This window comes from Vidua chalybeata, chromosome 2 (assembly GCF_026979565.1).
Source record: "Vidua chalybeata isolate OUT-0048 chromosome 2, bVidCha1 merged haplotype, whole genome shotgun sequence".
Classification (NCBI taxonomy): Eukaryota; Metazoa; Chordata; class Aves; order Passeriformes; family Viduidae; genus Vidua; species Vidua chalybeata.
Window position 1 is genome coordinate 3,226,654 of NC_071531.1, and position 12,750 is coordinate 3,239,403.

Genomic DNA, 12,750 nt, shown 5'->3' on the forward strand with positions numbered 1-12,750 from the left:
ATCAGCTCTTTTATTTCATTATCTGCTCTCACATTTACACTAACTTGAAAATCAAATTGCATTTTTACCTATTGATTTAGGTAAATATTGCCTGGCTAACACTGAGCTGCAGCTTGCCCCAGAGACAGTGAACAGAGGGGACCATCTATGAACTATTCAAGCATAATTTGCATAAATTGCACTAAACAGAGCAATTAAAGGTATTGCCGTTTAGATTTTTGCACACTTCCCCTTTACTCCTTTAAAAAGCCAACTTCTCCCCCTTCAAATCCATGAAAATAAAGTATTTCATTTGAAGGCCTATTAAAGGAATCCCTAAACAAGCCAAATTCCCATTTTGTCCACTTTTCCCAGCTATCTGGGGATTATCAAATGGGATACTGACGTCATGGTTTTAAATGAAGATTTTTCTTTCCACAGAACTTCAAAAGCAAGAGATGCTTTTTCAGTAAAAGCAAAATTTCACCAGCAACTTTGCTCAGATTGAAGTCAGACAGAAACACCAACAGCACTGATGTGCTTTTAATTCCCTCCCTTCCCCAGTAAATCCATGCCTGCCACATCCTCACTGGATTTATGGGATTCATATTTGAAGCTTTCGAAACATCACACACAGTTCTGGAAACTGCGAAGTTTCACATAAACTGGGCAGAAAAGCATTTTGAATCCAGCGTTAGATCATGCTTTCAGTGTTTTTATACTCCCAGCACTGTGATGCCACAACTGCACCTCGCCCCCAGTTACAGAAGCCCACCCAGGAAAGGGGATTTGCGCCACACCCAGATTTATTTTGGTCTCTCTAAAGCCTTTGCTCAACTTCCAACAGCACCTAAGCTTAGAAAATACATGTTGAGCTCCATCCCCAAAAATACCCTGTGACACTCAAACCAGATCTTTCTCTCAGAGCTCAGTCTTGAAGCTCTCAGAGTTAAAGAGAAATTGTTTGAGCTATTCCAGACCACTCATTTCACATCTTTTCCCCATAAGATGGATCCTTTATGGAAGAGAAGATGACAGAGAGCATTTGCAAACCAGTTGCCAACTCTGCACCACAAGGAATGGGAATCAAAGACAAGCAAATGTTGTCCAATAGGAGTTGGAAAAATGAGTATGCAACGGCTCTGGACATTTGACTTTTCCCTTGTACTGTTATGAACTTAAAAGTGGGAATTCTGCTTTAAACTCAACCTTTGTCAGTGTATTCTTCCTTCTCACCTGGATATTCCAGTCTTGGTACTCTAAAGTGGGATAAGTCCTTGTATGCAAAATATATGATTTTTATCTTTTCACCTCTGGAAATCATGGCTAAAAAAAAAAAATCTCTGACAGTTTTCCTTGCTCGTTCCAAACAGAAATACAATTTTCATTATTTCGGCTCCACCTTTACAGGCTGGAATCAGAAGTTTCCAGACATTTGGTACTAACTTGCTGAAGCAGATGGTAACTATTGCCAGACCCTCCTCCACCCCCACCCCAAATTTCATGCTGGTCATGTCTGTGCTGGATGGTCTGTGACAGGCTCTGCTTGTGGCTATAGGGTTTGCCCTGCATCCCCTAAATTAGCAGGACTCTAAACAAGAGCCAAAACTAAAACCTGGTGTGCTGAGACATCTCTCTCCAGGAAACTGGAACAAGGATATTACAACACAAACTGAAAGTTAAACACATGCTTAACAGCCTTCCTGATTTAGGGTTATCCTGGAAGGATATCCTGGACAAGACAGAGCAACCTGGGATAGTGGAAGGTGTCCCTGCATGTAGCAGGGGTGCAATGAGTTGATCCTTTCCAACCCAAACCATTCTGTGATTCTATAGGAGGATAAATTTGTAGCCACAGAGCAGGTTTTCCTCCTGGCATCCTGAGTCAAGATTTACTAATCCACCTTTAGCAGCACAGGTTTTTGGCACTGGTTTCCATCCTCTGTCACACCCAAAGTGTCACACAGAAGGATGCCACTAATGAGAAGTAGCAATATTTGAGACAGGAGATGTGAATTCCCCTCTGATGCTCAGGACAGATTAAAATATCAAGATAGAAACAAATTCTTGTACAAAACCAGCCAGAGCTGGCTGTACCAGTGCTACCCCACGCAGGAGGAGATGGATAAGCTCTGGAACCTGTTGTCTTTCTGAGCACACATTTGGGGAGGTCTGTAAATACATCAAAGGGTTGGGGAATCATGTACATCTACAGCTCACCAGATGTGACTGCACTGTTCTTTCTTTTCTAGAGATGTATCAAGAGGATCAAACTTTTTAATGGACACATACATTGCCAACTTACTGAGGCTGAACATGCCCTTTGTATGGGGGCTGAATACAAACCTCTCTCGTGCATTTTCTCACATTAGGTGCATTTTCAGTGACTTGGCATGCTGTGCCCACCTAAAAACCTCAGCAGGTTCTTCTTGATGTGTCCTAAACCCTGCACCAAAGGGATGACCGGGCAGTGAGCGAGGCTGACAGAAAAGGGCTCCAGGCCGAACTCCGACAACGCGACGCCCCCGTGGAGCAGAGCGGGGCTGCAGCAAACAGAAACACGGCCTGTGCTGCTCTTTGCCAGGAATGAACGTGGCCCAAATCACAAATAACAGCATCACTGAGGCTGGAAAAGCCCTGCAAGGTCATTGAGGCCAAGCTACGTCCAATGCCCACCTTGTCCCAGAGCACTGAGTGCCACCTCCAGCCCTTCCTGGGACACCTCTAGGGATGGGCACTCCAAACCTTCCTGAGCAGCTCTTTCCAAGGCCTGAGCACCCCTTCCATGGGGAAATTCCTCCTGGTGTCCAATCTGAGCCTCACCTGGCACAGCTTGAGGCTGTTTCCTCTTGTTCTGTCCCTGTTCCCTGGGAGCAGAGCCTGACCCTGCTCTGGCTGCACCCTCCTGTCAGGGAATTGCAGAGGCTCCCATGAGCCTCTTTTTACCCTCTTTAGCCTTTTTTTTACCCAAGCTAGAAGTATTTGTCTGCACAGGGAATAACAATCAGAATACAGCCACAGTTGTCACCGATTCTGGCTGATGAACAGTTCTGGCTGATGTTTAATCAACAGCAAACGAGGTGCCAGAATGGCTGGGCCCGACTCCTGGCGCTCTGAAAGCAAGGACAAGATTAAATGGGGATCCAAGCACAGGCTGCCTGGGAGACACAGCTCTGCCTGCAGGCTCTCTCCAAGGAATCCTGTATTCCTGCTGCCTGAGAAGTGAATAGCAGACAGGAGAACAGCTCTGAGTGGCACTGACAGAATAATCAAACACAAAGCCCCCCTTCCTGTGGCAGGCAGCCAGCACTGGGACTGGCACACACACACAGGGGTGCACACTCTGCTGTGGTGAATAACCACACTGGCATCACACCAAACTTCTACCAGCATGACTTGGGATGTTTACCATTACTCACAGGAGGTGAATCCCTGAGCAGCTATGCAGAATATCCCAAATCAGTGCCTGCAGGACTTTCATGCTCCTCACACTGTCATGCAACTGGACTGGTCACATACTTTTAAAGAACTGATGTTTTTCAGCTGTTGGAAAACTTTTGAGACGTCCCTTGATGGATTGTTTTTGTCAGGAAATCTCTTCCTGTGTGCTTAGGTCCCACCAGGTCAAACAGTGTGTACCAGAGAGAAAGGCTGGGATATTCCAAAGGCAGAGCATTATAAACCTGCTCTCAGTGACGTGAAGAAACAGCATAAGCTCCTGATGCTGCAGGTTAGAGCTGCACTTCTTAGGTAGATAAATATGCTGCATGTGATTTTCAGCCTTTCTGGATCCCTAAAATAATTCCAGTTATGATGGGAACCCTCGTGTAGTGAATTTAAACCAAATTTAGGCTTGCTGCACTTTAGAAGCAGCCTACACATCCAAGGATGCACCAAGAGAAAACTGGAGTGCACTTATTTCCCCTGTGCTGCTGCTTTATTCAAACCATAGGGTTTTACTGAAATTATTACATTGTTATTATTTTTTTAATGAAGTTCTTTAACAGGAATAAGAAGTAAGAGGTGAAATCCTCATCTACTGAAATAAACTGAAATAAATAAGTCACCCACCCTGCCTTTCTTGATGTGGGCAAAACTCAGGAGCCTTACAAGCCTGCAATTTGGGAAGTGCTAAGCAAACAAAATAACTTTCCTGCCCAGCATGGTACTGTAAGTTTGTGCCTTCCCTTCTCTAATATTTCCAGGTTTAGAAGAAGGTGCTGCAGCTCCTGCTGGCACCTGGGGCTTGCCAAGAAGCCAAGGGTTGCCCCAGGAGGGGCTGAGGCAGCCCCAGCCCCTCGGTGCCTGCAGGCATGGATTTCTGGAAAAAATGGCTCCAAGTGCAGACTCTAGCAGTGCCTAGAGAAGAAACGCCACAGAAATGTTTATAATTCACATTTGTAAAGCAGATAAGTGTGATACACCACAACTCTTCCACTGGCAGGGAGCTATGATACAGCAGAGCTGCACGACACGAGCTCAAAGCTTTTATGTTTAACTTGTGGCTGGGTATAACCACTTCAATTTTTGGGTTTTTTTTTAATTTCTCGTTTCACTGTAACCTCTCAGCGTTTTAACAGCCTCAACAATAAAATCAACAATAAAGATCAAGAAATGCATCCTCAAGAAATGCATCCTCAAGAAATGCTACTGTTCACATGCAGTCAGTATTTGCTGTTAGGGTAAGATTTGATTGCAAGTGAATACCACAAATAAAACAGTAAAGGACAAGAAAACCAAAATACAAAAAGATGTGCCAAGCCAGGAGGTTTCTTCAACTTTTTTCCATAACTTTTTGTACTCACTCTGACCTCGCAGAACAGAACCCACTGGTTGTGCTCTGCACTGTCTGATGTGCTTAGTTCTTCAGAGCAATTTAAACAGAAGTGTAACTCTGGCAATTTTCGAATGGCATTCCCTGATAGTTTGGATGAGGGATTTTTTTTATTACATGGCATAATTTTTTTAAGAAAATCAGTGGGAGAAATAAAAGCTGAGTGGGGCTGGTCTCAATTCTGGCAGCAAAATAAATTGTCAGATTTTTCACTTTCAAGAAACACCTCCAGAAGTTATCACGGACTCATAGAACAATTTGGGTTGGAAGAGACCCTAAAGCCCACCCAGTGCCACCCAGCCATGGCAGGGACACCTCCCACTGTCCCAGGCTGCTCCAGCCCCAGTGTCCAACCTGGCCTTGGGCACTGCCAGGGATCCAGGGGCAGCCACAGCTGCTCTGGGCACCCTGTGCCAGGGCCTGCCCACCCTCACAGGGAAGAATTTTTTCCTGATATCCCATCTAACCCCACTCTCTGGCAGTGGGAAGCCATTCCCTGTGTCCTGTCCCCCAATGCCCTTTGTGAAAAGTCCCTGTGCAGCTCTCTTGGAGCTCCTTTAGGCACTGGAAGGTGCTCTTAACCCTGGAGTTTTCCCTTCTCCAGGCTGAACAGCTCCAACTTTCTCAGTGTGTCTTCATAGAAGAGATTCTAAATCTCCTTTTTCTTTTTTAAATTTTTGTTTGTTTTTTAGATTTTTTTTTCTGGAAATAAGGAAAACTTCCCCCACCCAGCCCACCTTCTGAAAAGCTCCCGAGGATTTGTTTTCATGGCCATGCTGACAAGTTCTGTCCCTCACACAAGGTTAACACTATTTCTGTCACTCAGGTCACCAATACTGGTCAAACTGGCAGCAAACCCCTCTTCTGGTGGGATTCCCTTCCAGCTGGAATGCAGAGATTCCTGGTGGCCCTGGAGACCTCAGGACAAGGCAGGAGGGAGCTCAGGGCTGCAGGCAGGTAAGACCTGCCCCTGCTGAAGCAGCTGTGGGCTCAAGCTGACCATGACACCACAACTGGAATATCACCCTAAGCAAGTCAGTAACTGAGGGACAAGCCACCATCAGCACCTGCTGGAAAAGCACAGATGGCCAGGGTTTAGCTGGCTCTGCACTAACAGCACTGCTCCCATGTCCCTAAAGTCTGTGGGGACAAAGGGATGCAGCAATCTGGGAACATGTCTCTGCCATCTGTGTCTGTCTCTGGCCTTGCAGCAGTTCACCGACACTGAACATGGATTTTCTACTGAGTACATTGTTCTTGGAAGGGTCAGTTCTCCTACAGAAATTCCCTGTCCTCCCGCTTGAAGGATGGAGATGGCACATTTCTGTGCTGCCACCCAAAAGTGCCTGTGCAGCTACTGCTTATCTCACATTCCAGCCCATGATCTCAGGGCAGGATATGGCCCTAAATTAGCTCATTTACAGTAGGAACTTTAAACTACAGCCAAAAATATTTGGTTTTATTAGTACTCCCTATATAGTACGCCTCTGACCAATAACTTGTTTTATTTATTTTTCTGGCGAATTACCATGTTCTTATTCAAAGCCATAATGAGGATTATATATCAATGTGGAATGCAGAGCAGCAATTCCTGAAACTCCCAACTGCATATAAAAGAGGTTGGAATTCCCCAAACTCTATCTCTTCAGCCCAGGCCACTTACAAATGTGGTTAACATGAATGAAGTAATATCTTCAGAAAGGAAGGAGACTTTTGAGTCACGTCTGACACATTTAACTGCACCAACCACTTTCCACAGCTCAAGATTTTGACTGTGTGTCTTAATTCCAGGCAGGGATGTTTGATAATGATTACTCCCTGATGCTTATCCTGTTGCAGGATACTTGGACACACACATGGGATGCCAAGGGCAAGAATTCAAGACTTTGTGCCCTTCCAAGTGCAAAATCACAAAGGTCACCAGCACAGTTCTGAGATCCAGTCAGATTTCCCACCTTTCTGTCCCATGCTAGAGCTGCCCTGGCAGATTTCTGTGTTTAATTATTCAAACTCAGCTCAAGTCCCAGCTCAGCTGAAGGTGTGCACCAGTCAGCCCTAAAGACCATGGGGTAACCACCACGTTATTCCTGACTGCAGGTTGTAATTATGGACCTTAGTTCTCTACAGAAATATCACTTTCCAAAGAAAAATATCCCATTGTGGAAAAGCAGGATGACATCAGGGGAGATATACAGTGACAAAGAGCAGTTTCTAATTTACATTCATTCCACTGGTTAAAGCCCAAACTTGTTTCAAACATTTTACCTGGTGCTGCACTTAAAATTACATCTGAGGAAAGATACACACAAACACATTATTTTGTTTGCAAAATAATGAATAATTACCTCGAGATAAGGAAAACTCCTACCTCCTTTTGAAAGTTAAATGCAAATAAAAATGTTTTAGAAAGTGAAACAACAAGATCCAATTCAATAGTAACAAATTACATACAGACTCATGGAATCACAGAATGGTTGGGGTTAGAAGGGATCTGAAAAATCACCCAGTGCCACCCCTGCCATGGCAGGGACACCTCCCACTGTCCCAGGCTGTTCCAAGCCCCAGTGTCCAATCTGGCCTTGGGCACTGCCAGGGATCCAGGGGCAGCCCCAGCTGCTCTGGGAATTCCATCCCAGCCCCTGCCCACCCTGCCAGGGAACAATTCCCAATTCCCAATCTTCCATCCAGCCCTGCCCTCTGGCACTGGGAGCCATTCCCTGGCTCCTGTCCCTGCATCCCCTGGAAATTGTCTCTCTCCAGCTTTCCTGGGGCTCCTCCAGGCCCTGCAAGGCCACCCTGAGCTCAGCCCAAAGCTTCTCCTGTGCAGGTGAACAATGCCAGCTGTGCCAGCCTTTCCTCCCAGCAGAGCTGCTCCAGCCCTCTGCTCATCCTGGAGCCTCCTCTGGGCTCTCTGCAGCAGCTCCAGCTCCTCCCTGGGCTGGGACAGGGCTGGGGCAGCTCTGCAGGTGGGGTCTCTTATCACCATCCCATGGTGCGTGTTATCAGCTCCTTCAACCTTCCTTGGCTTGTGCTTGTTGGACTTCAGGGCCACTTTTTAAAAAAAAGATTACTGGATTGGCAAATGCAGGCCTTGTGATCCTGATTGCTGAATTTTCCAGACAAGGAAGGTTCCTCTGTGAACCTGAAACGCAGCTGATGTACAGAAGATTGGACTAGATCCTCTAGAGGCTCTCTAGCTGTCAGATACCTCTGCCTCTAGTTTTAATTTTGTTCACAGAAGATCTGTTTCTAATAATCCCATGGAAAATGGGAGTACAGAATCAGGACAACTTTCACAGCACATGCAGCTATTCATACTTTCAACCACATTTAAGCATGGAGTACAAGTTGATGGCACAGACTTAAAAAGCAAAGAGTAGTAATTAGAAAAAGTCATGAATAACTGTGTGAACACCTCACAGCTTTTTCAAGGATAAGTACTTGATTAAATTTGCATAATTAGAAATTACATACACATGCACTTTCAGTAATTACTGAGTACATTAGACCTGTATATTATTTACTGCAGATCATCCAACAGTTCTGTCAAACCCAGAAAAGTCCTGAATTGTTACAATGAAAAACAGTGTCTAAAAACTGGAGAATCTTCAATTAATTTTAGGGAGACCTAAAGTATAATGACAGTTTAGAAACACACAAGAATGGAAAAAAAAAAATAGTTAACATTTTCTCTGCTTTCAATAAATTTCTTCAGTTGTCATATTCAAGAAATGTATATGTTGTTCAGGAACAGAATGTACTGGCACTGAATCTGTTGCATGCAAGCGCTCACTTTTAGGGATGCAACAAATGTTTCTGTAATCTGCCCTGGAAAGTTGTTCTCCTTTTTCTTCCCCCTGGTTTCTGGGGATGCTTCTCATTCTAATGAGGAAAATCACTGTTTTAATGAAAAAAAAAAAATATATATATATATATAATTTTTTTTCCTCTGCTTATGGAGTCACTTTTGTTGGTCCAGGGGCTGCAAAGTGCAGAGCTTATCCTGGAGGAGTGACCCATGAGGCAGCTCCAGTGAACACCTTGGAATCTGTCCCAAGAAAGGTCCATTTCTGGAAGTGTTCAAGGCCAGGGCCTTGGAGAAATCTGATCTATAAAAAATGTCCCTGCCCATGGCGGGGGGTTGGAACAGGGTGATCTTTACAGTCCCTTCCAACCCACACCTTTCCAAGACACCACGATAAACTGATGTTGTTTCCCAGCCTTGACCTGCACACCCCAGCCATGACCTAAAAGAAAAGAAGTTAAGCTGGACCTAAGCTGCTCCATGGAGTGTGAAAATTGTCCCATGTGAGGAAACTTTCCTGAAAAGAAGCCTGGCACTGAAGCCCTGTGAAGGCTGACCTAGAATAGAGTTAAGGAATAAAGCAGGGATTTATGAAAAGGATCTCCTCCATGGATCCACCTTGGGCAGCACCAGAGCCCAGCCAGGGCTGCAGCCAAGAGGAACCAAAATGGTCCCAAAATGCACGAGCGCTCCCGGGGGCTCTCACTGGGATCAGCTCTGCTCCATTTGCACCTTGCAGTTCATTGTCCCATTCCAGCTTTAGCCCAGGCACTCCCATCCTGCTTGTTTTTCTCTCTCCAGCCCACGCTGTTTGTGCTCCTGGGCCTGAGCTTTGGATCATTTGTCCTTGGTGCCCAGCTGGAGCAGGAATTGTTTTGTCTCCCTGCTCTGTGAACAGAGCTCACCATCCCATAATATGAAGCTCAGAACTGCACACTAAAGCAGCACAGAATGTGAAACATAGAAAAGCTCAAACCTGAGGCATCAGCACAGCTAAGGACACTCAGTGAAAGTGAAACAACACTTGGCTGAGGCATCCTCCAGCACAGCTTTGTTTCCAAAAGTATTTGTGGCACTTGCTTCCCTCCTCCAGGCAGCTCTGGGTGTCCCCTGCACTGGCAGAAGGACAGGGATGGTTTGTGGGGTATCAGGAGGGATGAAAAGTCCTCTGTGGAAGGATTAACAAGACAGAAGCATGGAAGCTCCTTCACAATCCCTCTACAGGTTTCTTCTGTTGTTTTGAAGCTCCACCCTTCACAGGGAACATTAACACAAACAAAATGACTGGCAGCACCATTTTTTTTTTCCTTAAAGTATTCTTAAGACAAAGTGTAAATACTTGTGGTGATCCTTCTTCAGAATATTAGTAAATACAGCCAGCTTCCAGTGGAAATAATCATCTGACCACAGAACAAAACTGAACACCCTCTGAAGTTCCTCAGACTAATCCTCCTTTCTGTTACTAAATGCTTTGTTACTCCTTTTGTACATCTTTGGCACAAAATGCTTTTTTTTTTTTTCTTAAATTTCTCTTTTTACTTGTGGCACTTTCAATTCTGATGTTGGAAAGCAGAAGGAAAAAAAAAAACCAAAAAACAGAACAGCTGTATAAACACAAGGCATTTAAGAAATAAGTGACTTCCATTAAGTGTTGACCTGCAAAAACTGTTGAAATATACAGATCAGAAAGACTGGCACCTCCACGACAGCTTGAATCTCACTTTATCAATAAAAAATGTTAATGCATTACAAAAATAGAAATATGCCACATCCTTAGCAAGAAAAGTACCTTGGAAGGATATAAGTCATCTCCAATAATGCTTTGATTTGTGACCTCCATGGATTTGTTTTTATTTTTCTATTTCTAATGCATTTGAAGAATGTCTATAAATAGCTTATACTGACTGAATGCATAATTTTATGCTCATTTTCAGCATCTGGATTTTGAAATACTTTGCTAGATGAAACATGGACCTGTCACCCATGAAACTGTGAAGTCCAGTGTTTAGAAAAATAATATTTTAAGGATCTAAATGTACTTGCTAATAGTGAGTGTAAAGCAGTAGTATTAAATTTGTAATGCATTACTGAATCTAAAAAGCAAATTTTTAAGCAAAAATGCAAGCTTGACTTAGAAATTCAAAGAAAAAAAAATCACACTGAAAAAAACCCTCATTATTTCTATATATATGGCAAAGGAAATGCCTTTGTTCCTCCTCACACACTAAAAACAGAAGGAAGAGGAATGTATTTAGTTCACCCAACCTGAACTGACAGCAGGGAAAAAAACTGCAGCAAAAAAAAAAACGGCAGCAGAAACAGCACAGAGGGGTTTGCATGTGGATAAGTGAAAAAGAAATATTAACTATTTTATTAACTATAATTACTATGTGTTTTATTTCCAGCTGGAGGAGAAAAGTGATTCCAGGGTTAAGGCAGGTTTCAGTCCCCTTTTTCCAGCAGAACCTGGGAAGGTCCCAGCATGGAAAAGAGATATAGATGCAACCATTTAGAAGCAGTTCCCCCAAATCAAATGGGAATAGTTGTAAAGTCTAAAGACATAGAATCACAGAATCCCAGAATGGTTTGGGCTGGAAGGACCTTAAAGTTCATCCAATTCCATCCCCTGCCATGGGTAGGGACACCTTCCACTATCCCAGGCTGCTCCAAGCCCTGTCCAGCCTGGCCTTGGGCACTTCCAGGAATGGAATATCCACAGCTTCTCCAACTTCTCTGTGCAAGAATGAATAGAACTTTGCAAGAAAAAGGCTGCAGTTTCCTTCTTGCTTAGCTTGAATTCAAAATCAGGGTTTAATGGACCAAATACTATCCAGACTTTCCATAGATGTAATAGGAAGCTCAGGAATGGGATACAGGAGGGTTTTCTTAAGCAGTGGGGCCTTTTATATTTAGTTGTTCTGTAATTAGCTGTTTTTATTGACATACGGCCTGCAGATGGGCTGATCCATTGCTGCAGAAACAGGGCCAGAGTTTCTGACCTTGCTCCATTTATTGACAATCAGTGCCTTCCAAGAGGGCTCACAAAAACACCCAACAAGCACAGGGCTCCATCCCACTGCTGTCAAAGAGCAAAACTAGCACAGATTCCAGCCACTAAGGATCAGACTCCAACCACTGCACGGGCACACACACGTGTTTCACCCATTCTGAAGGGGTCCATGCCTGGAAGGAAGCAGCAATTCTTCCAGCCAGGAGTTCTGCTGCAGAAAATCACTAATTCCCAGGACCAGCCGAAATAGAGGGATGTTTTGGAGGCAGGAAACATTCCAACTGTTCCTTTAGCAGGGAAAACCCAAATAATGCCTTGCCCCATGAAAATGGTGTTTTTAGGATGATATTTGAGGGCTGTGACACCGCATGGGAATTTTGCCACAGGAATACAAGACACTGCACCCCAAGCTGGTCATCCACCCTTTATTTTGGTCCAGCCAGGTACTGGATTCCTTGTCACAACAGACCCAACCTGAAATAGTTTAGATTCTTCCACTACTTTCATAATCAACATGTTTCCTTTGTACTCTCCCTCCAAAGCAACAGATCCCATCTCAAATTCTCCTACTACAAGAAAATATGAGACATAGACACATAATAATGTTGGGATTTTATGGTGGTTCTAAACCTGACTGCAGAGTTTGAGTTTAGAAAAAAAAAAAAAAGTACATCCTTGCATTTTTTGTTGTGTTTCAGCCCCTCTTCCCCAAAGATGCAATTGTAAGCAAGATCAATCAGTATGTTTTAATACTACAAGTAATTCCCATTCCTGTTTCCTGTTGCCCTCACTTAGATATTTCCCCAGCTCCCACTATACCTAGGAAGGACATTTCCCCAGTTCTCATTATTGCCTAGGAACTGCTCACTTTTTTTTTTTCGCTTTTGATGTCTAAAACATTATCAATTTCCAGGTCTCACTCCCATCCCTATACTCCATGAGAGCTGAGAAATGTTTAATCCAAAAATGATTCAGCATTTTTTAATTCCAAACCCCTCCTGTGGTCGTTCTGACCCGTTCCAACAGCACCAGTAGTGACAGAACAAGGAGGAATGGCTTCAAGCTGTCACACAGGGGGGTTAGATGGGGAATTAGGAAGAAATTCCTCCCTGGGAGGGTGGG

The 12,750-nt window shown here is 44.1% G+C and overlaps 1 protein-coding gene across 3 annotated transcripts in view; it reads right to left on the reverse strand.

Annotated features, from left to right (window-relative positions):
• The window catches only part of ERG (ETS transcription factor ERG), a 140,564-nt gene that overhangs the window by 102,266 nt on the left and 25,548 nt on the right, over positions 1 to 12,750 (reverse strand). The window lies entirely within an intron of this gene.